Genomic DNA, 24,507 nt, shown 5'->3' with positions numbered 1-24,507 from the left:
ATATTTTTCAGAGTTTCCAAAATAGCAGATTGAGATTCTAAGTTGGAAAGGAAGAAGATAGTCAATATATTAAAAAATAAATTTTCTCATTTCCTCAATTGGAAAACAAAACTAAATAAAATATATCTTTAACCATAAGTACCAAAAACATCTAGTTTATCTTCCAGTTATAATTCTGTGTTATGAGAACATGAATACTTTTCAATATATTTAATATGTACAGTGACTAACACTCATGCCTTTAATTACTTTTGAATTAAAAAATAAGGAGAAGGAATATAATAGAGAGTAAAACTAAGAAAAAGAGAAAAAAGAAGAAAGAATGTGTAGGAAAGAGAGAGAGTCAGGAGAAGCATGAGAAATGGCAGAAAGGGACATGAGCAGAGGGAAGACACCAGGCTCAGAGCGAATGACAAGTCAACTGGCTTCTGAGCAGGGCTCAGGTCTAGAGTCACTGGGCTGCATCTGAGAACTCCACTCAGTTCTAACATCCTGAGAAAGACAATGCCTCATCTAAACTCGGACAGCACTGGTTACCAACGCTCTCCTCTCCAAGGACCTGCTGGAGCTTTGAGAACTGCCTCTCTCAGCTCTGGGACTGACAGAGTCCCCATTAAATATTCATCAACTGGGATGGTTGTTTTGAAAGAGTAACCCAGAGAGAGCTCTATCAAGTGTACATTTAAACCTGCCAACTCCTTCACTCATCCTTCCAAAGAATTAACAAACTAAACTGTTTAAAAAAGATAAAAACTACTGTTAAGCAAAGTAGCAGAAAACTTTCCTGGTAAACTTTAAATGTTCCATCTTTTTTGAAGTCACCTCACAACATTCTGAGCATAGTCTAAAATTCTGGGCTCCCTACAGTTCCAAATATGTTTCAGAAATGATCTGTTTTTCATCACAAAGTAAGCCTATACCTTATGAAGCAAAATAAACTTGGATGAGTTTTATCTTGTAGAGAGAGGACAGCAAGAAAAAGAGTAGGATGTGCCTCTCTGCTATGAAGGATAATAAATAAAATCACACCAAAATATACAAAATATGCCTCTAAAACTGAATGAAGCAGACTCTAAAGAGTTTTACATTTTAAGTAAAAATGCACTTATATGAAATTATACATCAGTTTGACTAAAATATAATCAATTTTATAGAAGAAGTATTCATTAAGTTTCATTTAAATAGCATGACATGATTAGCTGCATAATAAATGGGAGATATTTTAATTTGGGTATGCCATGTCCTCCCACCAATGAAGGTGGGCTTAAGCCTGTAATTTTCCTAAAAGGCACCAACCGTATGTTCTGCTTATTTGATTATTTAATAGTATGGATCTGCTCCTCATTGCCAATGAAGGATGTCTACACACACGCTTTAGCTTGCATATGTAAGGGGAAATGCAGGATGAGTTTATAAAAAGAAAAATTGAAAATGAGCACTGTCTTTAGGAGAAGTGGTCAATCTGTTCAAGAACATTTTCTCCCTTGGTCAAGTGAGAAGCTGAAAGAGAGAATACTATCAGCCTCTTCCTTGGCCCCTAATAGAATTCTGCATTACCTCAATTAAACTAGTGCTAAAGTGTTTGTAATAAACTTGGAAATGAGTTGATGATACTGTATTTGCATTACATGACACAGACTCTCTTTCATTAGGCACGATTCAAAACACTTTTTTGGACATTAGAGTCCATACAAGTTTTGCTTCTCTGACAGACTGTAACTTTAATCTCATGGACATGAAATGATAGAGAATTGTTCCCCTTTCCCTTTCTACTTTAAACCTGAGTGATAAATTTCCAACTACCTTTAAAAACTGCAGGTCCTTCTGAAACACATTTTAGTGTGCTGGTTTACTTTAGCTTCATTTCTTTGTTCTATCCTAAACTCCTTTCAGTTTGATCTATGTTCCCTTTGTATTCCTTTTGTATACCTAGATATTTAAAATCTGCTCTAATCTATATTGGAGAAATGTTGGGTTACATATCTTTCAGCCAGCATGTAAACTCAAGTTTTAGGGTTTCTACGCAAAAAGTTTCTGCCATGTTTCTACCAGCTCTCCTTCCATATATTTTCCTCCAGGATTTTCTGTGACAAAATTGCCTTTCTAAAAACCAGTCCTCTGTTCACCCTCTTAGCCTGTCACATTTTCATAGAAAAATAAAGAACTGGATTTTCCAAAGATGCAACAAGAATGATCAAGTGCTGATTCATACCTAGATATCCTGCTCCAGTTCTCCATGAATTTTAAAAATAAAGTTAATTATCTCTTTCATTTTGTCTCAAACTATTGAGTAACCTTGGCACTGAACCCCTAAATTGGTCCACAGCCTGCTTCAGCAGACACAAAACTCTCTCTCAAATGCTTGAATTCATGTGCTGAGTAGGTATTGTATTTATTTAGATTTTATTCAACAAGAGATCTTCATTGATTCACTCAAATACTTAAGTATATATTATGTGCCCAAAGGTCTTGAAATATTGGGGGTCTGCAAGGAAGACAGATATGTATAAACAGATAAATTACTCTATAGAAATAATTTGATTGAAAGAGATATGAATAAAATGCCATGGGACTCCAGGCAAAAGAACCACCATAGGTTGACCTACAACTAAGATATATAGCAATGTACTGGGACTTTGAGGAAAAAAAAAAAACACTATGGGGGGTGGATAGGGATTATACCATATAAGTAAAGGAAAATGAAGAGAGAGAAGATAAAGAGAAAACAAGATAAATGGAAAGGTATTTTCCTTATTAATGTTTCTGCCAACAACTTTTGTAGTACACTGCTTGCTGATGTCCTTTCTAGCCAGTCTTATCCTTCATCCAGCTTCTATAGACTTCTCCGTGCAGACAATGCCAAGTATGTAGGGAACCAGGGGGTGAGCAAAAGATTCACAGGAATCTGCAGCCCATCTGCAGCTCACTGCTGGGGAGGGGCACCGAGGCATCACCTTGGCCTTTCTTTCCAAGTTCACATAAAGGAGGGTTGGTTCCTTCCTCAATATATGAAGGTGGAGATAAACCCTTTTCACAGAATGGATTATGGAAAAATTAATGTTAGAGCCATGAAAAAGGCAGAGGCGATAGCACCATGATTCTGAAGTAACTGGACATGTGCATTAGTAACCAAGATAAAGAAGAGCTGAAGACAAGAAAAAGGGCTAAAAAGAAGTTCTCAATTTTCTAAGATGGAAATGCCAGTCTTTCTTCAAAAAGAAAAAAGTCATTGAACCCTTTCCTTTAAAATATAATTGAATGGGGCCACATGTTGCAAATAATGGTTTTAACCATGATGTCAGTACACAATAATGTGTAGCAATCAGCTAAGTGCACTGCAAATTGTTCATTCCTTAAAATTACGTTACCAAAGTTTGCAATTGATATATATATTTTAGTAAATAGTAGACTGTGTGCAAATTTGTCACCATATTACTGACAATGTTACTCTTACAACTGAAAGCATGACTAGGAGCGAGAGGGTGGTGTGACCCTAGATTGCTAGAGTCACAGCAAGAAAAGTCAAGAAAGTGCCATCAGGTTATTTGGACAAAAGAATGCTATATGGCTGCTGGGTTTATAACAGATTAATTGGAGAAAAACAAGTCACTACAGTAAATTATTGTCTACTTACCTCAGTCACTCTCTCCAAGAACACATATTTTAAAATGAGACAAGTTATTATATTTAAAATTACCAGTTCTGGCATTTTAGATACTACATCAAATAATGATATAAAAACTAGGTTACAAACATCCTGGCGTCAATTCCAACTACCATCTTTTACCAAAATAAAACTCTAATTATCACGAATTCATTTGCAATCTAGTTGTCCTCCAATATACAAAATCAATAACTTCAAATGTATCATAACTTTCTTAACTTTCCCTAAAATTTTAGAAGATAATATAAATATATCTCTTGGAAAAATTGAGAAAGATAGAGACACAAGGAAAAGTAAAGATGAAAATATTACCCTAATAAATGATGTAAAACACAAGATATGAACAACTGTTAAAGGAATTCTCTATGAAATTGATAATTCTACTAGCTGTACACCTGCTTATTACCTATCAGTATAACAATGTTTCCTAAATCCTATCTCCTGTGCGTTGTTCATGTCAGGGAGTATATTCCACCAAGTAAACACTAAACAGTGTTTCAATAGCATGGGATATTAAAAGGAGGACATGCAGGGGCCGGCCCGGTGGCGCAAGCGGTTGGGTGCGCGCGCTCCGCTGCGGCGGCCCGGGGTTCGCTGGTTCGGATCCCGGGCGCGCACCGACGCACTGCTTGGTAAGCCATGCTGTGGCGGCGTCCCATATAAAGTGGAGGAAGATGGGCACCGATGTTAGCCCAAGGCCGTCTTCCTCAGCAAAAAAAAAAAAAAAAAGAGGAGGATTGGCGGATGTTAGCTCAGGGCTGATCTCCTCACCAAAAAAAAAAAAAAAAAAAAAAAAAAAAAAAAAAAAAAAGGAGGACGTGCAGAGTTAAGTGTTGGACCCCATTCAGTGCCTCAGTGCAAAGAAGAAAGAGGTAAATGCATCCCTCTAGGGACTGGGATAAAAATAGGAGGTTATGAGCCCAAGGCTCCCTCTGCAGGCCATTAAGCAGGAACCTGGAATAAAACTTTTGACACCATGGACCATGGTTGGTTTTACAGGGAACTCATGAGGAAGTGAAGAACATGAAATAATGATAATTATAATAACAGCAGCAAACACTTCTACTGAGCCAGGCACTACACTCTGAATGTTAATTCTGTGCTTGAACATATATTAACACACATAATCCTCAAAATATCCCGACGTAGTAGATGTTGGTCTTTTCACAATTATATAGATGAAGAGACTGGGTACAGTGGCTAGAAAACTCATCCAATTTACACAGCTCATAAATGGCAGAGATCAAGCTCAATGCTCTTATGTTATGCTCTTTTACTACAACCCAAAATTAAGTGTCTAACGACTATCTCCACTGGCAACTGCCAAGACCTTAGTAGTCCCTCCATGGAGGCAGGCATGGGCATGGCAGGGACCCGGCTGAGGGAGGCTAAAACACCCGAGGTGTGGCAGAGCAGTTGCCAAGTGGCTTCCTCCTCTGACAGGGGCAAGAACACACCCAAAAAAACTTGGCGGCAGGCACCAAGGCTCGTTCCTTCGGAACTGGTCCAGAACGAAATGGGCCTGGAGCAGGAGGATGAGCGAATAGGCCAGCCTCCTTTGAAAAAAGCAGGCGATCTGTGGCAGCCTTCCGGCCGCCCTGGCATGGCACATGTGCCCTCAAGCAGAGGGCTTCACGCCTGTCTTCCATGGCGGATTTCTCGCCAGACCGTGGCCTGGACATTAGGAAGGCTAGGCCTTACTGACTTCAGAGATGAGGCAGGGATCTGTTGCGGGAAGGACTTTCCCAGTTTGGCCCAGGATCCCTAACCCTGGGGTGCCATACGCTGGTTACAGCTCTTCAGACTCCACAAAGCGTTTCCTACACCTGGACTGGCAGCAGTCGCAAAGTGAAGGGCAGGGGTGAGGACATGGCTTTGTCTTTTCAGGAAGAAATGAGCCCCGGGATGAAGCAGCTGGCACAGGGAGAGTCTTGACCTTGAAACCCAGTAAGCCGGTGGCCATCAGGACAAAAATAATGGTTCCAAGGAAGGGAAGCGGCCTGCAAGCTGAGTGGGAGTGGGGGAGAAGAGGCAGACAACAGCTGAAGCCAAGTGCAGAAGGGGGACGATGCAACAGATGCAGCTGGGTGGTGCCAGCAAGTCAGAGCCTGGTGGGAGGGCGGGGCCTTCACTGAGGACACCCGAGGCCAGTCCTAGGCCCCAGTGGTTGCGAATGCGCCCTTGGCCTGTGCGGGAGAGTAGGGGGTTGAACCCAAGCCCGCAGGGCTCCTGGAGCAGCCAGAGAAAGGTCCCATGGAAGAGGTAGGCGAGGTGGGCAGGGCGCAGCACGTTACTCTCCTCAGGTCCTTGAGGGAGAGAGAGAGAGAGAGACAGAGAGAGAGAGAGACAGAGAGAGACAGAGAGAGAGAGACAGAGAGAGACAGAGAGAGACCCGTGACGTCTGAGTCGCTGTCTCCACTGTTGGCTGGTGTCAACTCACACGCCATCCCACTTTCACCACCCAACCTCAAGGACACCCCGGGGCCAGCCCCACCACAGAGAGGTCGGTTCCTTGTCAGCTCCGTGACCTCACTTCCGGAACTGACCCCAGTGTATGGGAAACGGTTGCGGCAAGCCTTTACGTGTCCCTCTGCATGACAATGGCCTTCTTCCCCTCTCCCATCCCCCAGGCCCACCCAAGACTTCCACCTTTGTCATTAGCTCAGGAGAGGATGCAAGATGAGAATCTCTGCCCTGGGTGGAGAGACTCATTTTCCCAGGTTTCTCCCATGGACACATGTTCTTCAGCTGGGTCTGATTTTCTCCAGCCAACCTGTCTTGTTAAGGATTTGGCAAGCCAACAGAACCTGAAGGGAAAGGGCAGAGAGGGAGTCTCTCTCTGGCCCCGACAGCCCCGAGCTGGGTCGGTCCCTCAGACCTGGCCAGGGGCAGCCCATGACCCGGTGCCCTCTCCCGGGGCATCCAAGGGCAGGCTCGGCGCCAGCCCTACCCCACTCGCCACTGCCACGACCATCGTCCTCCCTCGGGAAGCCTGGGCAGGACAGAGACCCGGATGTGGGAGGACTCCAGATCTCAGGTCTGGCACACCGCTTGAAAGGCTGCTTCCTCCTCTGACTGGAGGCCAGCACACACCCCAGGAGACTTGGCAGCCATCCCCAGGGCTATGTCCTCCAGAACTCGTCCACTTGGAAGGGGCCTGGCCCAGGTGCCAGTTTCGGCTGGTTGGCCAGCCTCCTTTGGAGAAAGCAGGCAAGCTGAGCCCTGCTTGCAGTGGCCCTGGGCCTGAACCTGCGACCTCACGCTGAGTGCCTCACGCATGCACTCCATGGCATATTTCTCCCTGGAACCATGGCCTGGGCACTAGGAAGGCCAGGACTTCCCGACTCCAGGGAGGAGGCTGGGACCTGTCACCCGAAGGGCTTGCCCAGCTCCGCCCTGGCTACCTAGCCTTGCAGTGCCATCTGCCTGTCTCAGCGCTTCTGACTCTACAGAGCCTTTCCTACACCTGGCCTGGCTGCAGACGCAAAGTGCAGGCGTGGGGTGAGGCCGTGGCTTTGTCTTTCCAGGAAGAAATGAGCCCCTGGACGAAGCAGCTGGCCCGGGCAGAGCCTTGAGCTTCAAGCCCGGTACGCCTGTGGCCATCAGGGCCAGATCAATGCTTCCAAGTTAGAGAAGCGGGCTTCAAGCTGAGTGGGAGTGGGGAAGGGGAGGGAGACAACAGCTGAAGCCAAGGCCAGAAGGGCGGCGATGGAACAGCTGCAGCTGGGTGGCGCCAGCCGGTCAGAGGCTGGGGGGAGGGCAGTGCCTTCGCTGAGGACCCCCGAGGCCAACCCTAGGCCCTGGCGTTCGCGCATGCGCCCTAGGCCTGTGAGGGGCTGTGGGGGTTTGAATCCAAGCCTGCAGGGCTCCCTGAAAGGACAGAAAAAGAAGGGCACATGGGAGAGGTAGGCGAGTTGGGCAGGGTGCGCCACCTTACTCTCCTCAGGTCCCCGAGGGAGAGGGAGAGAGTGACAGAACCCTGACCTCTGAGTAGCTTCCTCCACCGCTGGCTACTGCTAACTGGTCGGACCAACCTTTACATGTGTCTCTGCATGACAATCGTCTTCATCCCTTCTCCCATCCCACAGGCCCAGCCACGACATCCACCTTTGTCATTAGTGCAGGAGAGGATGCAAGATGAGATTCTCTGCCATTGTGGTGAGAGACTCAGTTTCCCTGGTTTCTTCCATGGACTCATGTTCTTCAGCTGGGTCTGATTTTCTCCAGACAACCTGTCTTTTTAAGGATTTGACCACCCTATGAACCTACAGGGAACGGTAAGTGGGGGATTCTCTCTCCCCCTTCCTCCCCCTCTCTCTCCCCATACAGGTTTGGATGAGGGAATTCCCCTCTCCCCCTCTCTTGCCCAGATTTTTTCTCTCAGAACAGACAGTTTTCTTCTCTTCTTCCTTTCTCTCTCCTCTGTCTCCTGGGCTCCTTGCTACTCCTTCATTTATTTATTTATTTATTTTTAATTTTTGTGTATTGCAGTAACATTGGTTTATAACCTTGTATAAATTTTAGGTGTATATCATTATGCTTCTATTTCTGCATAGATTACATCGTGTTCACCACTCAAATACCAATTACAAAACATCACCACTCCTTTCTAATCATTGGTTTGATTTCCTGTTTGACCAAACAGTTATGCATGAGAGTGCTTATTGGCTTATAAATTGTCTGATTTGTTTAAGATATGTTGGCAGTTAATGAGCATTTTTGCGTTCAAGTTGGTTAAGGAACTGGATTTCAAATCTGCCCGTTCCTCTGATGCGCTACTGAGTCCGAATTTCTGTGGTTGGCCATCTATCTCTCTTCTGGCGGCTTCAGGAATTGATTGCTATGTCGAAATTGCTTGCTGGACAAGGATAGGACCTAATTTTATAATAATATGCTTTCTTTGCTTTGGAGTAGGATGTTTGATATTTATATGCAGACACGTGTGTGTGTATGCTCCAAACATATTTAATGATAAATCAAGATTAACAATATATATGATTCCTATATTGACTTTTTTTGGACAAATACTGAGAAGTTAATTGAATACTCTTACTTTGGTTGCAGTTAGGTTCACTTTACTTCATATTTTTAAAATCCTTTTTAAAATATATGATACTATAATTGAACATATACATTTTGACTGCTAACCACCTTTTAGTCCCTAAATATTTTGCCTTCAGATATGTGTACCATTATACACATTCATATATAAAAGTTTCATATTAGTTGTGGCTTTACTTTTGTGAGCACGTGTATGGAATATCACTGACAATCTCCTTTCTTTCAGCATCTATGTTCAGTGTTAGTTTCCTTTGTCTTCGTGGAATGTAGAGTAACATTCAATATTGAAAAAGTGATTTAAGTAACTTCAGTATAGTATAACTGCTATATGTAGCATTATCTCTGTGGTTCTATTTTTAAATTTTGTACTTTGCTTTTTTTCTTTTTTCCTTGTTTTGCTCCATTTAAAGTAATTTTCCTTATTAACCTTTTCTCCACCATGTTGGATATATACATCTTTTTCACATTCTATTTTAGAATTTTTTTTTCTGCTGAGGAAAATTGGCCCTGGGCTAACATCCATGACCATCTTCCTCTACTTTATATGGGACACCACCACAGCATGGTTGATGAGCGGTGCAGAGGTTCGCACCCAGGATCCGAAGCCACGAACCCTAGACCACCAAAGCAGAGCGTGCAAACTTAACCACTATGCCACCAGGGTGGCCCCTATTTCACAATATTTTTAATTTGAGAAATAAGAAGAACCCAGAATCTGAAGTCTTGCCTCACTGCCACCTCAATGTTAGATGAAAAATTAATTAGTATTTTACTTCTTTTCTTTTTCTCCAAATCCACTGTCTCTAGGTATAGATTAAGCTCTTGGTTCAAGATGGTTTTAAATTTTATGCACATTCTTTAAAGTAGTTTGTGTTTTGCATTTTTTAAAAATCACATTAACACAAAGTACCGAGACAATTGTTTTAATTTTTCAGTGTTCACTTCTTTGGTACGGTGCTTTTTTTTGAAACCCGTCAACCTCAAACTTGATTATGGATCTGAATTATCTGGAAGGCTTGTTAAAACACAGAAGATTTGCTGTACCCCACCCCAAACATTCTGATTCAGTAGGTCTCCGGTGGAGACTAGCATCTCTGCATTGTGATTCAAAGCTCCTCTGCTTAACATTCCTTATTTTTTTTTTTCATTTCAGAGGCAGCAAAATCCGTATCTGAGTCTGTGGGCTGTCCCTACCCAATCCTTTGATTCCTCACAGGTGTTATGCCACAATAATCTTCTTGTACTCCTAACTCTACCTCAGCATTTGGAGGCCCCAACTGACACAAAAACGTTCTTCATTTTTCCTCTGAAAGGGGTGCTTTGTTTTCAGAAATGTGACACCATCTGCAATAAGTTTAATGTGGATGCTGTTCTCTGCTCTTTAGACATTGCAATTTACTGATACAACACCTGCACCATTCTTCCTTGTTCTCAGTATTTAATGCTCTAACATTGGAAACACATGGGGCTTCTGGACATTCTGGACACTCTCCCTTCTTCAAGTTTAATTGATTATATCACACCTGAACTAAGTTGAACTGAAGTTGGCCATATCATGGCTTCTTACATGACGATCAGGTATATGTGTAGTATGTGTGCACCTCACAGAAACAGAATGTTCCTGGAGTGTGCATCTCAATGATTCTTCTCCTAAAATTTGATTAAATATGTTCTAAATAGAGGTTCTTAGTTTCAGTTAAATGTACCTAATCCATACATACATTTCTGTAAAATTTTCTATATCTTAAACTTATTTTGTTGAATAGCATGTAAATTATTTCTATACCCCCAAGCTCACACGTTTGATTTTAAAATTTATTTTCTTTTCAAGTTAAAGAAAGAATTTTTATTAAAAGAAAGAAATGCAAAGAAGTATCCAAAAGAATGAAATACTAGGAGTATGGAGGACTAGATACCTCAAAGGGGTTTCCCTCCACATGACACTATCTTCCATAAAATATAATGTTATTGCATTCTTGAGTTCACATGATGTAAGCCAAGTCTCAAAGGACAGAAGAAGGAAATTGTAAGCACTAGACAAATTTGGATTCACCCAGTGGTCAAAGGCCAGTATGATCCTCTAATGAAAGGATTTGTCTTTGAGTCACCAGTGACTTGAGGGAATGAATCTGGGAGTCACAGATTAGTTGTGAGTCACACAAAAAAGGCACTTAACTTGGGGTCATCTCACATGACTGTGAGCAGAAACCAGTGACATTCTTCTCTGGAGGAAAGAATCTAAACTAAAGCCTTACATTCTGTACACATTAAAATCAGACAAAAATGAGCTCATAATCAAAGTTCTCCAAACAAATAAGGAATACATGCCATTGTCGATAAGAGTCATAAGACATAAGAAAATTAAAAATAAAACAATAGATTTAAACACTAAAACCTTCACTATTAGACTTACCAACTTCAAGATATAAAATAACTGTGTATAAAAAATGGAACAACAAAAAATGGAATAACAAAATCAAACAGGAGACTCTAGAAATGATCTGACATATATGGCAAAGGGCCTTATAGAACTTTAAGAGACGAAAAATACATAACTGTTGAGTTTTAAAACTTCATAGATGGGTTCTACAACAGAAGAGAGAATATAAAACCAAATTTGAATTCTGAAGGAAATAGAATGCAGCATAGAAAGACAAGGAAGTAAAAAACATGAAAGATAAATTAGATATGGAGATGATGAGAGAGAGTAAAGAAAAAGGAGAAATAAAGTACTGTACAACAAAAACAAGTGAGTCATGAGAGTAAAACTGAAAGTTAGAGGGTCTATAAATTTCTCAGGAAATGAGAAGCTATATCCACTTCAGGCAATGTGGGCTGGTGGTAAAATAGAAGTAAAGAATATAACTGTCACCCAAATAGAGGAGATACAATAAAATATGGAAAACAAGTATAAATCAATAAATTTTAAAGGGAAATAACATAATAAAACTTGTGGAAAAAATAGAAGGAAAACATATAGATAGTGGGAGCAAAAGAAGGATATAAATAATCACAACAAATGTAAATGGAATAAATTCTCCAGTTAAATACAGATTGTTAAATTTGATGCGACAATGATAAATTTAGCTGTATCTTGTTTACAGGACTTATGAAAACTAAAAAACATGGAAAACTAGAAATTCAAAACAGAATAGAAGATATAAAGATAAGCTAGGAAAATATCAATCAAAAATCAACCCAGGGTAGCTATAATAATATGAGATAAAACAGATGAGGAAAAAAGCATCATTAGGAATTAAGTGGTTAATCCCCACTGGTATATAAATTCAACTTATCATGAAGATATAGTCGTTATACTACACATGATGTCATGTGAAGATAATATAGCCTCAACTAGGAAAGGAAGGAGGAGAAGGAAGAGGAGGAGAAGGAGAAGAAGAAGAAGACAAGAAGAAAAAGTTGGAGGAGGAGGAGGAGGAGGAGGAAGTACAGGAGAAGGAGGCAGAGGAGGAGGAGAGGTAGACATAATATATCATCATATATATAGTGGAGAATTTCAACTTTCCTCTGAGACAAAGAATAACATATATCTAATAATAGAGTATTTGAAAAACAAATAGCAAGTTTGATTTAATGGATACACATTGAACCCTATACCCAACAAGTGAAGAACACCTATTCTTCACAGGGACATGGGGAGCATTAACAAGCAGTGAGCATGAACTAGGGTACTAATCAATCCTCAAATAATAGAACACTTGAAATAAGTACAAGTGACTGCTCTATTTTATTCTTGATGCTATTACAAATCCCAGGCAATAGAAATGCAGAGAATTTTCTTTGGCCTAGGTGTTATTTGTGTTTAGAATGTCTGTAGAAAAGATGAAGACAATATGGGCTATCAGAAATAGGTACCGTTAAAGACGTTAATGATTAATTTTAATTTTATATTTTTAAAATAAGAAATGGATGAGAAGCTTTTTAAACTTGACAGTGTTCTCTCTCTTAGATTCCTAAGTGTTTCTAGTCCCTTCAGTCCTTCTTGATTCTTTCAATTGTTCCTGCCTGTTGATGATTCCTCCTTCATTGGATCTCTGAAGTTCACCTTAGTTTCCTGGTTTTGATGGTGGCAGACGCACAGGTTTGAGGGGACAGAGGTTTAGGCAATTTGATTGATAGCCTTCTGTTGCACCATTCTCAACATGCACATGTCATGCGTCTATGCTTGTCACGTATCTTCCAGTTACAATTATTCTTCCTCCTCAGGGCTTTCTCCAATCTCATGCTAATATTGTTGCTCTTCTAGGAAGGATTTAATGGTGTGCTCATATTAGCAAGCATTTTGGATCCTGAGCCAAAGAGCCATTTACAAGTCTACTCTGAATGTGATCTGTTTTTCCATTCATTGTACTTTCTTCTGTGTATTTAACCAGTTTCTTTCATGAGTGTGGAATTCAGTAAGGACGTTCCACAGCTGGAGTCATGTTATTTTCTTTAGTTACAAATTCTAAGGCTTCAAGAGTGTCATCTGTTGCCACAGACATTCGAGTCAATAGCAAATTCATTTTAATAAAGTCATTGTATTGCATTTGAAGGAAATCATTTTGAGTATTTTCCCTAAGGATCCTCATCCGTCTATGCAGGTTTCAGTACAAGAACTACCAGTATGTTCTGTCCTTGGTTTTTGCCATTGAGGAAATCAACAGGAACCCTCATATCTTGCCCAACATGTCTCTGGGATTTGATCTCTATAATGCCCTGCCCAGTGAAAGGAGGACATTGGAGAGTTCCCTGATTTGGCTCTCAGGGTTGGGCAAGGACATCCCTAATTACGACTGCAGGAGAGAGAGTAAGTCTCTAGCGGTCCTTACAGGAACCACTTGGGCAATTTCTGCCCAGATTGGAACACTGCTGGAACTGTACAAATTTCCACAAGTAAGACTGGGTGGGATGGGGAGAGATGAAACCACGTCTCCTTTGGTGCCATTCTCAGGGGCCTAAAAAGGAAGAAAGGAGGAGACTGGGTTTGTGCATCTCTCAAAGGATATGATCTCAAAGGATCCGTGTACAGGACCTCGATGAAGTATGACATTTCCTTTATTTAGAGTAGAGAGAAGTTTGAGGGGGAAGGAGATAAAGCAGTTTCCTGGAACTCTGACTGATCTTATTTTATAGAAAGCTTTCAGGGAGTGGAAAATGATTAGAAAATGAAATGAGCAAGTGTCCCCTTCTACCACTCCAGGTGTTGCTGAACAGCCTTCAGGACTGAGAGCGTGATTTTTGCCAATCCCCTTCCTCATATTGCTTCCAATTGTCTTTTCGTTTTAGCTTGCCTATGGTCCTTTTGAGCTTACCCTGAATGATGATGAGCAGTTTCCATCTCTCTATTAGATGGCCCCCAGGGACACATCTCTAACCATTGGCATGGACTCTTTGCTGCTTCATTTCAATTGGAGTTGGATAGGGCTGGTCATCTCAGAAGACAAGAAAGGTGTTGTGTTTCTCTCAGACTTGAGAGGAGAGATGGACAGGAATGGAATCTGTGCAGCCTTTGTGGAAAAGATTCCTGTGACTGAAAAGTCGTATTACTCAAGGACATGGCCATACAATTTCCAAGTAGAGGAAACAGAAGGGAATGTGGTTATCATTTCTGGTGATGCCAACTCTCTCATAACCTTGAGCTTTTCTACTTGGGAGTATTTAGTGATATGGAAAGTCTGGGTCACGACATCAGAGTGGGATTTTATCCACAGTGAGAGAGATTTCATCCTTGACTTATTCCATGGGACTATCATTTTTTCACACCACCGTAGTGAGGTTCCTGGCTTTGAAAATTTTATCCAGACAGTTAACCCTTCCAAATATCCAGAAGACATTTACCTCACTATGTTGTGGTTTCCCTTTATTCCTTGCACGACTTCTGAGTCTTACTGAAAAACACTGGAGAATTGTCCACCTAATGCCTCCTTAGGATGGCTGCTTTGGCAGATTTTTTGACACAAGCATGAGTGAATTGAGTTACAGTATGTAAAATGCTGTGTATGCTGTGGCCTGGAACCTTCACAAGATGCTTCTTCAACATGCAGAAATGCAGTCAATGCGAAGTGGGAAGGTCTGGTGTTTTGTCCCTGGCAGGTAAAGTCTCTTCAACTTAACAGAACGTACACTCGTAAAAATGACTTTCTTATGGTTCCACAGGTGCTCAAACCAAGCAGTTAGGATTTTTTCTCCAAGAAAAGCACAAGAGTTTCTGTACTTGTTTCACTCTCTAGGAGGTATATCTAGTCCTGGGTAGTAAATCATCTACAAGAAGGTTCTAGTGGCAACGAGGAAGTGAGCTATGAGTCAATATCAATGCTTTGTTTTACAAAGGATCCCAACATCTTGCCTGCCTAACGTTTCAATAGGGAATATCCTGTCTTCTCCCATGAAGCTCCTCAATGACAAGAAGAGAACTTGCCCTTTATGTGTCTATCTGGTGCTGAACATCATAGTGAATACTTTACATAAATGATCTTATTTAATTCTGCAACAACTTTAGGTATTGCTAACATCATTTTGCAGATTGATGGTCTGGGAAAATTCAGAGAGTGCATGAGGGTGGCTAGATTGGACTTTGTACTCGAGATTTGTCTGAATCCTATCACCATTGATCATCTTGATATTCTTGTCTTTAGGCATTTTCTCTTGAAACTAACTGATATTTTAGAAACATTATATTTTAGTTCTCCGTATGATATCATTTGCTTTACTTCTTTGGATACTTGTAATAAAGGTACATTATGAAGCAAGGATTACAGACAATGAAAGGCTGTCTCCAATTCAGGGTTTTTCTCTTTAACACCCGGGCCCACTTCACCACAGGATGATGTGTCTCTTTTAGCTGCACCCCTTTCTGAGGAACATAGAATTTAACAATCCTGTTGGTGACTCAGTGAATTTGGCTGATGAAGGAAAATCAGATTCAGAGTAAACCATTCTCAACTTTTGGAATTTTCCCGAAGGTCTTGGACTTAAGGTGAAAGTAGGAGAATATTCCCAACATGCTCCACGTGGTCAAGAATTGTCTTTATCTGAAGAGGTGATAAAGTGGGACACAGGAATTACTGAGGTGGGTTGAACCCAATCACAATTACTTAATCACACATGAATAACCAAAATCTTATTGGGGTTTTGTGTCCCCTCAGAGCTTCATAAAGGACCACATATGGGAATTTAACAATTCACTTCCAACTGAAGTAATTTTTTCATTTACCAACAATCCAAGATGGAAGCAAGACCTTCATAAGCAAAAGATTGCAAGTTGCTGAAGGTTCAGAAGGTGGTTAGTAATTTTCAGGAATAATTTTTTTAAAAAAATTAAGTTATGTACATGTTTTCTAGAGATAATGTTATTGCACACTTAGTACATTACAGTATAGTGCAGACATAACTTCTTTATGCACTAGGAAATCAAAAAATTGGTGTGACTCACTTTATTGCAATATTTGATTTATTGCGGTGCTCTGGAAACAAACCCACAGTATTTCTGTGGTGTACCAGTGCTTTATATCATATGATAAGCATGGTGTCCAACCAATGAATTGGATTTAGATATTTCAAGATTAAGTTTGTTAAGGCCCAATACTCTAAAACACTCTAGTTACTTGAAAATTAAAAGTCACAGCTGTTACCAAGTGTTATCTGATTTTCTCCAGACTCCACACTCTGTATGCAGTGAGAGTTGCAGTCCGGGATTCAGGAAGAGCCCTCAAGAGAGCAAGGCTGCCTGTTGTTTTGCTTGCATTCCCAGCCCAGAGAATGTGATTTCCAATGGAATAGGTGAGTATATGCCTTGCAGCGACATTCTCCACTTCTACTTTTTTTTTTGAAGGGAAACATTTGTCCTGAGCTATCTAACATCTGTTGCCAATCTTCCTCTTTTATTATTGTCCCCAAAACCGTAGTACATAGTTTTATATCCTAGTTGTAAATCATTCTAGTTCTTCTATGTGAGCCACCACCACAGCATGGCAATTCACAGAGAGATGGTGTGGTTCCATGACCGGGAAACCAACATGGGCCACCGAAGTGGTGAGCACTGAACTTTCACCACTAGGCTATCAGGGCTGGCTCTCCACCTCTCTTTTGTATGCACCGTTCTCCCAAAGAAAGGAAAAAGCTCTGACGAGGACAGCAGGGTCAAAATGTTGCCTTCCTCCATTTAGTAATTTAACTTTTATAGCCAATAATATTTCCTCCCAAAATGATACCCTCTCTCTCTACCTTGAACTAGCTTGCTTGTCTCATTTTAACATCATTGCAGGCATTATGATCTCAAGGAAACCCTTTATGACCACTCCACAGTAACTAACTTAAATCTCTCTCATGGAATCTAACACATGGTATTGTAAGTCCTTACTTTTCATCTTCTTTAAAGCTACATTTAGATCACATTGAACAAATCCTTATTTTTCCAGTGTCTGGTGCTGTTCTTGGCACAGAGCAGGAGCACAGAAAGGTTGTGTTTGATTTAAGAAGTAAGTATTTCCATGGTGTACAGTGAGCTTATGGTACAGCTTGGTTTCTGATCTCCTCGAGTTCACAGGTGAGTAGGGGAGACAACATGCAGTGATGCAAATTCAAGGTGGTGACATAGGGCTGCAATATAGGTATGCAGAGACCCATGGGATGAAATAAGTGATAGTATATATGTTTGTGGGGAGGGAAGCGTCATGGACTTCTTCACAGAGGCAGTAGCATTAGTATTATATCAGACTAATGAAAGCGGATTAAATTCTTGGTGGAATTCTTAGAAATGGCAGAAACTGGCAAATTAGCCCTGCATTTAATATTCTAGGGAGCTGAGAAAAGGTTCAACATGACTAGAACACAGACAATGTGGGTTCGGGAGTTGGGTCATGAAATAGAAGAGGGACAGAAAACCAACACTGAAGATATTTCATACAATAATTAACATCTTGGAATTACTCAGATTTATGATATTAAATGGTGCAATGCTGGAATCCCCTCAATATTGGCATTATCTAATTTTATTTTTGTGATTAATATGAAGCTTAATTTCACAACATCTTTTGTATAATTTCAATTTTTTTTGAAATGTACTGAGATTGATGATATAGTCTGGCATATCGTCAATTTGGATAAAGCTTCCACGTGCACATTTGGCGTGTGGTAAGTTTGGGTATATGTTCCATATGCACATCTAAAGAACACTACGTCCACTAACTTCAATTCCTATATGCTTGGAGATTAATATATATACTTGTAAACAACTGATGATTAATGAGTAAACTATGATGGAAATTAGAATGCATTTCCAATTAAAAATACTATTCATCAAATCTTATGGGGTGGAGTTAAATCTATCCTTAAAGAGAAATGTATAATCTTAGATTATATATATTTATATATTATTGTATATATTTAAAGAAAGAAAGGTTGAATTTCTAAGTTCTAAGCATTCATCATAAACTAGAAAAAGAGCAGAAAAGTAAGCACAAGGAAAAGAGAAAACACAAAATGATAAATATTAGAGGAAGTGTTAACAAAATAAAAGACAAACATCAAAAAGATAAATAAAACTAAATTAGATTCTAATAAATGACAAATATGCTCAATAAAATCCTAGTACTAGTGTTCAAAAAAAGAGAAAAATTGCAACAAAATAATACCAAGGTTGAAAAGGGAGTGATCTGTGCAGATCATATGGAAAATTTTTAACATGAAGAAAACATAAATAACATCATGTTGATACAATGAAAATTTAGAGGAAATTCACAAATTTCTAGGCAAATAAAAGTTACCAAACTGCCTCAAGAAAAAATGAAAAATCTGAATATTGCCACACCTATTACAGAAATTGAGACCATCCTTTAAAACATTTCTACAAACTTTTATTGTAAGCTATTTATTTGGTACAAAGCTGATGAATCTGCCCAAATATTCAAGAAAAAAATAATATACATCTACTCAAACTCTTCCAGAGAATAGGAAAAACTGAAAACTTTTTGACTCACTTTGAGAGACTAGATTAACATTGGTACCAAAATCTAACAAAATCATTGCAGGAAAGGAAATTACAGGCCACTCTCTTTCTTGGATTAAATTCATTTATCCTAAAAAAAAAAAAAATCAAATCAAATATAGGTTCCCAATCTAGCTATATCTAGCTATAAGAACGACATATCATGACCAAATTAGATTCATGCAATGTAATTCAGCACACTAATCTCTGAAAAAAGAGAAATAATAATCTCAATAACTGTAAGAAAAACTAGTAAAATTAAACACCTATTCATATTTTAAAACAAACAACAACAACAGAAACAACACTTACCAAATCAGGAACAAAAGGAAACTCTCTTACTCCCATACACAGTATTCACAGAATGGAACTTTATGGTGCACTGTTGAAAGCAAGGATAAGAGAAGAATGTTCAACATCACTGCCTCTATAAGCCGTTATGCTGGAGGTCTTGCCTGATACAATATTGGCAGGAAAAGAAATAAAAGGAATAATTTACTTCAAAGGAAGAAGTAAAATTGATGTTGTAGGATCCCAAAAAGGAAACCTCAACTCCAGTCTCAGGAAGGCGCGGACCCACAGACACAGAAGACCGAGCTTGATGCAAACGCAAGAGGTTTATTAAGCGGAGCTCCGGGTCGACACATATCTCTCGCAGGAGACAGAGGAGTCGACCCCGGACCTTAAAGGGCAAATTCTTATATAGGGTTTGGGAGCACAAAGTGGGAAAAGGTTGGTGCAGTCTTACATGATTGGCTAATTTAAAACATTTAAACAGTTACATTTTATGGCGCGAATTGCTATGGCGCGAAGCGATTATCAGGTTACACACACGCGTCCCCATCTGGACCCCCTCCACCCCGACCCTCCCAAACTTATCCCTCTGGAGCACTCTCTTGTTCTCAATTCTTCCCCGAACAGTTTAGGGTGGGTCTTTCATGAATAGAGTCAGTCAGGATCGATAAACGTTCCCCCTTATACCAGGAATCCTTAGGGCGTGGAGGTGCCTGTCTCTAAGGTAGTAACTTTTTAATTTTTAATATAATTTTTACTTCCTTCAATGTTATCTTCAGATGATATTATGGTATAAATGCAAAACCATATAAATTAATGTATTAACTGAGTTTATTGGTGGCTGAATACAAGGTTAATATAGAAAGTTTTGCTTCCATCTACCCGTCATAAGCATTCAAAATTTAAATTTTAAAAAATGACATTTACAACATCTTAAAGTATGAAGTACCTAGAAATAACTTTAATGAGATTTTCAAAAGATTTCTGTCCATAAATTTATAGAACAGCATTTAGAAAAATGGAGGAAGACTGAAAGAATTGGAGGGATAAATCAAATTCGTGACTGAACAGACTCAAAATTCTACAGATATCAAAACTGTCCAAATTAATCTACAGCTTCCACAAAATTGCAGCTAAAATGATGACCCATTCTGTGGAAATTACAATTGATACAATTCTTATGGAAATGATAAAGGAAAAATTTAGCTAAGAAAATCTTGAAGACAAAGAATAGAGTGGGAGGACTTACTCTACCTGACATCAAGTATTACAGCATCACAGTAGAGGAGGTTCATCAAGACGATAAACAAGAAAATCAACGGAACCAAATGGTAAGTTCAGATACAAGCTGTTCATATAAGGACTCACGTATAGACGTCTGATTTACAAGGAAACACTGAGGAGGAGTGGGAAAATGAAAGTCTTTTCAATAAACCATGTTGGGTAAATTGGTTGTTTTCATGGAGAAGACAATGACTCGCCAACCCTAACGCACACCATCCACAGAAAAGGTTATGAGGCAGATTGTAGTTCTAAACGTGAAAAGTGAGAGAATTTAAAGGGACGTAAAGAGGAAGGAGCAATGCCCCTGTAGAAGGAAAAAGCATATATTGATACCTGCAGGGATGAGTGGGCACGGAACACTTTCAGAACCACATGAAGATTTGGGAATCTTAAAAATCAGAGCAGAGGTAGTAGAGGTAGGCAAGACCAAGGTTATACAGTCTTTTTGGTCTTCCTAAGAGTTTGTCGGATTTTTTAATGGAGGATAAACATGATCCCACTTACATGTAGAAGTATCACTTGTGATAAAGGACAAGGGCAGGGAACCAGAGTAATAAGATCTTATGATAACATAGGAGAGAAGTGACTGAAATCTTAACAGAAGTGGTGGAAGTGAAATCAAGATGAAATGTTTTGGAGAACATTTTAAATGGTAGAAATGGTCTCATTTTGAAAATCCCGAGGAGTGAGGTCTATGACTTGGTCATCTCTGTTTCCCTAGAATGTAGCATATTATCTGGCTCATGGAGGTTTTCCAATAACTGCTTGCTCATTGAATGAGTAAATCTAAGCCATAGCTTACAGCGGTATAGCTCAGAGAGACAGGGAGGACATTAGGTTTTCTGCTGAGAAAAAAGTGCTTTCATGAATATGCAAGATAAATATTGAGAAGGATAATAGCTTTGTTTACTTAACCAGAAAGAAGATGGGCAGTATTAACTGGGAATGGTTCTCTGCAGAGTATTCTGTTATTTGGTGCCTGGAGCAACAAAGGAATACAATTGGCTAAACTTACCCAATGCCTTCTTTGGGGGCATGCGAATGAGAGAGAATGACTGAACCTGGGCTGAGGACACTTTGCATCTCTCCCCAGACATGGATCAGTGCGTGAAGTGTCCAGATCATCAGTATGCCAACAGAGGGTGAGATTGCTGCCTCGAAAAAGCTGTGACCTTTCTGGCTTATGAGGACCCCTTGGGGATGGCCTTGGCCTGCACAGCTCTGTGCTTTACTGTCCTCACAGCTGTGGTCCTGGGGGTCTTTGTGAAGCACCAAGACACTCCCATAGTCAAGGCCAATAATCGGACTCGCAGCTACATCCTGCTCATCTCCCTCACCCTCTGCTTCCTCTGCTCCTTACTCTTCATTGGTCGTCCCAAGACAGCCACCTGCATTCTTCAACAAATCACATTTGAAGTTGTATTTATTGTGGCTGTTTCCAGTGTCTTGGCCAAAACTATGACTGTGGCTGTGGCCTTCAAGGTCACTGCACCAAGGAGAAGGATGAGGCAGTGGTTGGTGTCAGAGGAACCTAACTTCATCATTCCCATCTGCTCCTTTATCCAGCTGAGTCTCTGTGGAATCTGGCTGGGAACCTCTCCTCCCTTCATTGACACAGATGCACACTCTGAACACTGCCACATCTTTGTCGTGCACAACAAGGGCTCGGTCACTGCACTCTACTGTGTCCTGGGATACCTGGGCTCCTTGGCCCTGGGCAGCTTCACTGTGGCTTTCCTGGCCCGGAACCTGCCTGACACCTTTAATGAAGCCAAGTTCCTGACGTTCAGCATGCTGGTGTTGTGCAGTGTCTGGGTCACCTTCCTCTCCGTCTACCACAGCACCACGGGCAAGGTCATGGTGGCCGTGGATGTCTGCTCCATCTTGGCCTCCAGTGTGGGGCTATTAGGCTGCATCTTTGCTCCCAAGTGCTACGTTATTTTGCTAAGGCCAGAGAGAAACACATCAAATGTGTTAACGAGTAAAACACACTCAGCGAGAAAATAATCAAAATGTAAGTTATTTTCATAGGTCACAAGAACTTGCCTACACTTGAAAAATAAACTACCACATTTGTGCAGACCCACTTTAAGTACCAACAAAACTTACCTCACATCTCCACTTAATTTTTTGCTTTACGTTACTTTTGGCTTTGTACAATTTTCCTCGGGCATTCAAATGAACAAATACACAAACATTCATACTAATTCTCCTCTAAAATTATGTGTGAAAGATTGTGAAAATGGCCACACATTAGCCCTCTCCCACTGTCTCTTTGGTCGTAGCATCCCACGTTGACTCTGGGTAAACTTGGCCTTGTAACTTGCTTTGGCCAATGGGACATTAGCAAATGACATAAGCAAAGGCTTGAAAAACACTTGCTCATTGTTGGTATTTGTCCTTCTCTGGCTGCCCTTGGGAAGCCTGAGGCCATCAATATGTAAATGAGTCTAGATAGACTGCACATCTCCATTACTCCAGGTGACTTCAAGTCAACAATCAGGTATGTGAGTAAGGCCGTCCTAGAACAGCCAATCCTAGCTGAGCCACCAATAGGTCCAGATCAAAATAACTGCCCAGTTAACCCACAGAATCTTGAGAAAAAATCAACTATTCTTATTTGAAGCCATCAAATTTTAGGATGGTTTGTTATACAGCAGAAACTAACTGATACATTATGCTACCATTTATATATGTCATCTCAGTATTTGTGTAATTGTCACAGATTTCTATTTCTTTATCCAATATCGTAGACTGGAATATTTGTCTCTAGATTAAGTCTCTGAAAGAAAATCAGAGACCATATCACGTTCCATTTTACTTTTTCTCCTTCCTCTTTTCAACCAGACATCTTTAAGCATATATATTAAGAATATCTTCACTAATTTTAAGATTATGGATATTCTTCTATACTGTCATCCACTACTATTATACGTGGGGGATTTTTACTTTTAATTTTAGCCCTTATAATCCATTTGGAATGATTTACTTGTGAATAATGTTAGTTGAAGTTCCAGCGTTTTATTTTACAAATGGATATCTTTTAGTCTATAAAACAAACACTACATCATTTTAAAAGTTGATTTGAAGCATATGGAAGCTGAATAATGTTTGAAAACTTATATCTTTGAAACACTGTTTTCAATCACAAGTATAGTATATCTCTCCATTTAATCAGAGTTTTTACAGGCTTTGTATCTCTTTATAATCTTCTTCATATAACTAACGTGTAGTTCCAATTATTTTCACTACTCATCTTAAATAATTCATTGCTCTTATGAATGGAATAATTATTTACATGTTTAAACTAATTCTTGCTCATGTAACAGTATTTTTGATATTTCATATATGAATCTAGCTTCCTTATACATTACTGCACTTATTTACCAATTCTAAACTTTATAAGTTACGTCCCACTAAAATAATAGATTTTCTCTTCTTCTCTAATATTATTTACCTCTTATTCTTTTGATTCTCACTTTTTCATGACTGTGCTCGCCAGTGCCACACTGAATCACAAGTGTTTTCCAGGAGCATTTTCCTCTTCTTAAGTTTAGCGTAAACATCAGATAAATTCCTTGTCAGGGCAGAGCAGGCATCTAAGGGAGAAAAAGTAAAAACATGAAGGGGAATCATTTCTGCCTGGAAATCAACAGACTTGCTTCTCTTGGTTGTTTGGAGCTGGAGATCTTATGACAATGAGGCCAGCTGAGAATCAGAGGATCTTTCTCTAGTCCCAGGGATTAGTTTTGGTCAAATCTCTCAACCTCTTTAGACCTCAGTTTCTTCACCAGTAACATGAAGAGTTGGACGAGTCTTTTTGAGTTCTGAAATCCAGTGACAAAAAGATACCCTTCACCCAGATGTACTTGACAAAGACCAGAGAGAATTTTCACTTGTCTTCTTCTGCATCAACATTATTATCCATATCAACCCTTAAAGACATATCAAATGTTTACTTTCACATGACACTGATAAAATAGTTTCCATACCAAATCGCTGTTCATTGGGATAACAAATCTATAGTTCATTGTTTAGAGGTAAGTATAGAGATGGGCCCTGCTGGAAACAGCAATCAATGGGCCAAAAAGTCTTGCTTTATTTTACAGCAAGGCTGTGGAAACACTCCCTAATATAGCAGAATGCTGAAGTACTTAGAAAGTATGAAATAAATGGGAGCCTTGTATCCATGGTTATGAGCTAATAAGGATATGAT

The sequence above is a fragment of the Diceros bicornis genome (genome assembly GCF_020826845.1).
Source record: "Diceros bicornis minor isolate mBicDic1 chromosome 17 unlocalized genomic scaffold, mDicBic1.mat.cur SUPER_17_unloc_1, whole genome shotgun sequence".
NCBI classification, from domain to species: Eukaryota; Metazoa; Chordata; class Mammalia; order Perissodactyla; family Rhinocerotidae; genus Diceros; species Diceros bicornis.
Note: the sequence above shows the minus strand (reverse complement) of the source record.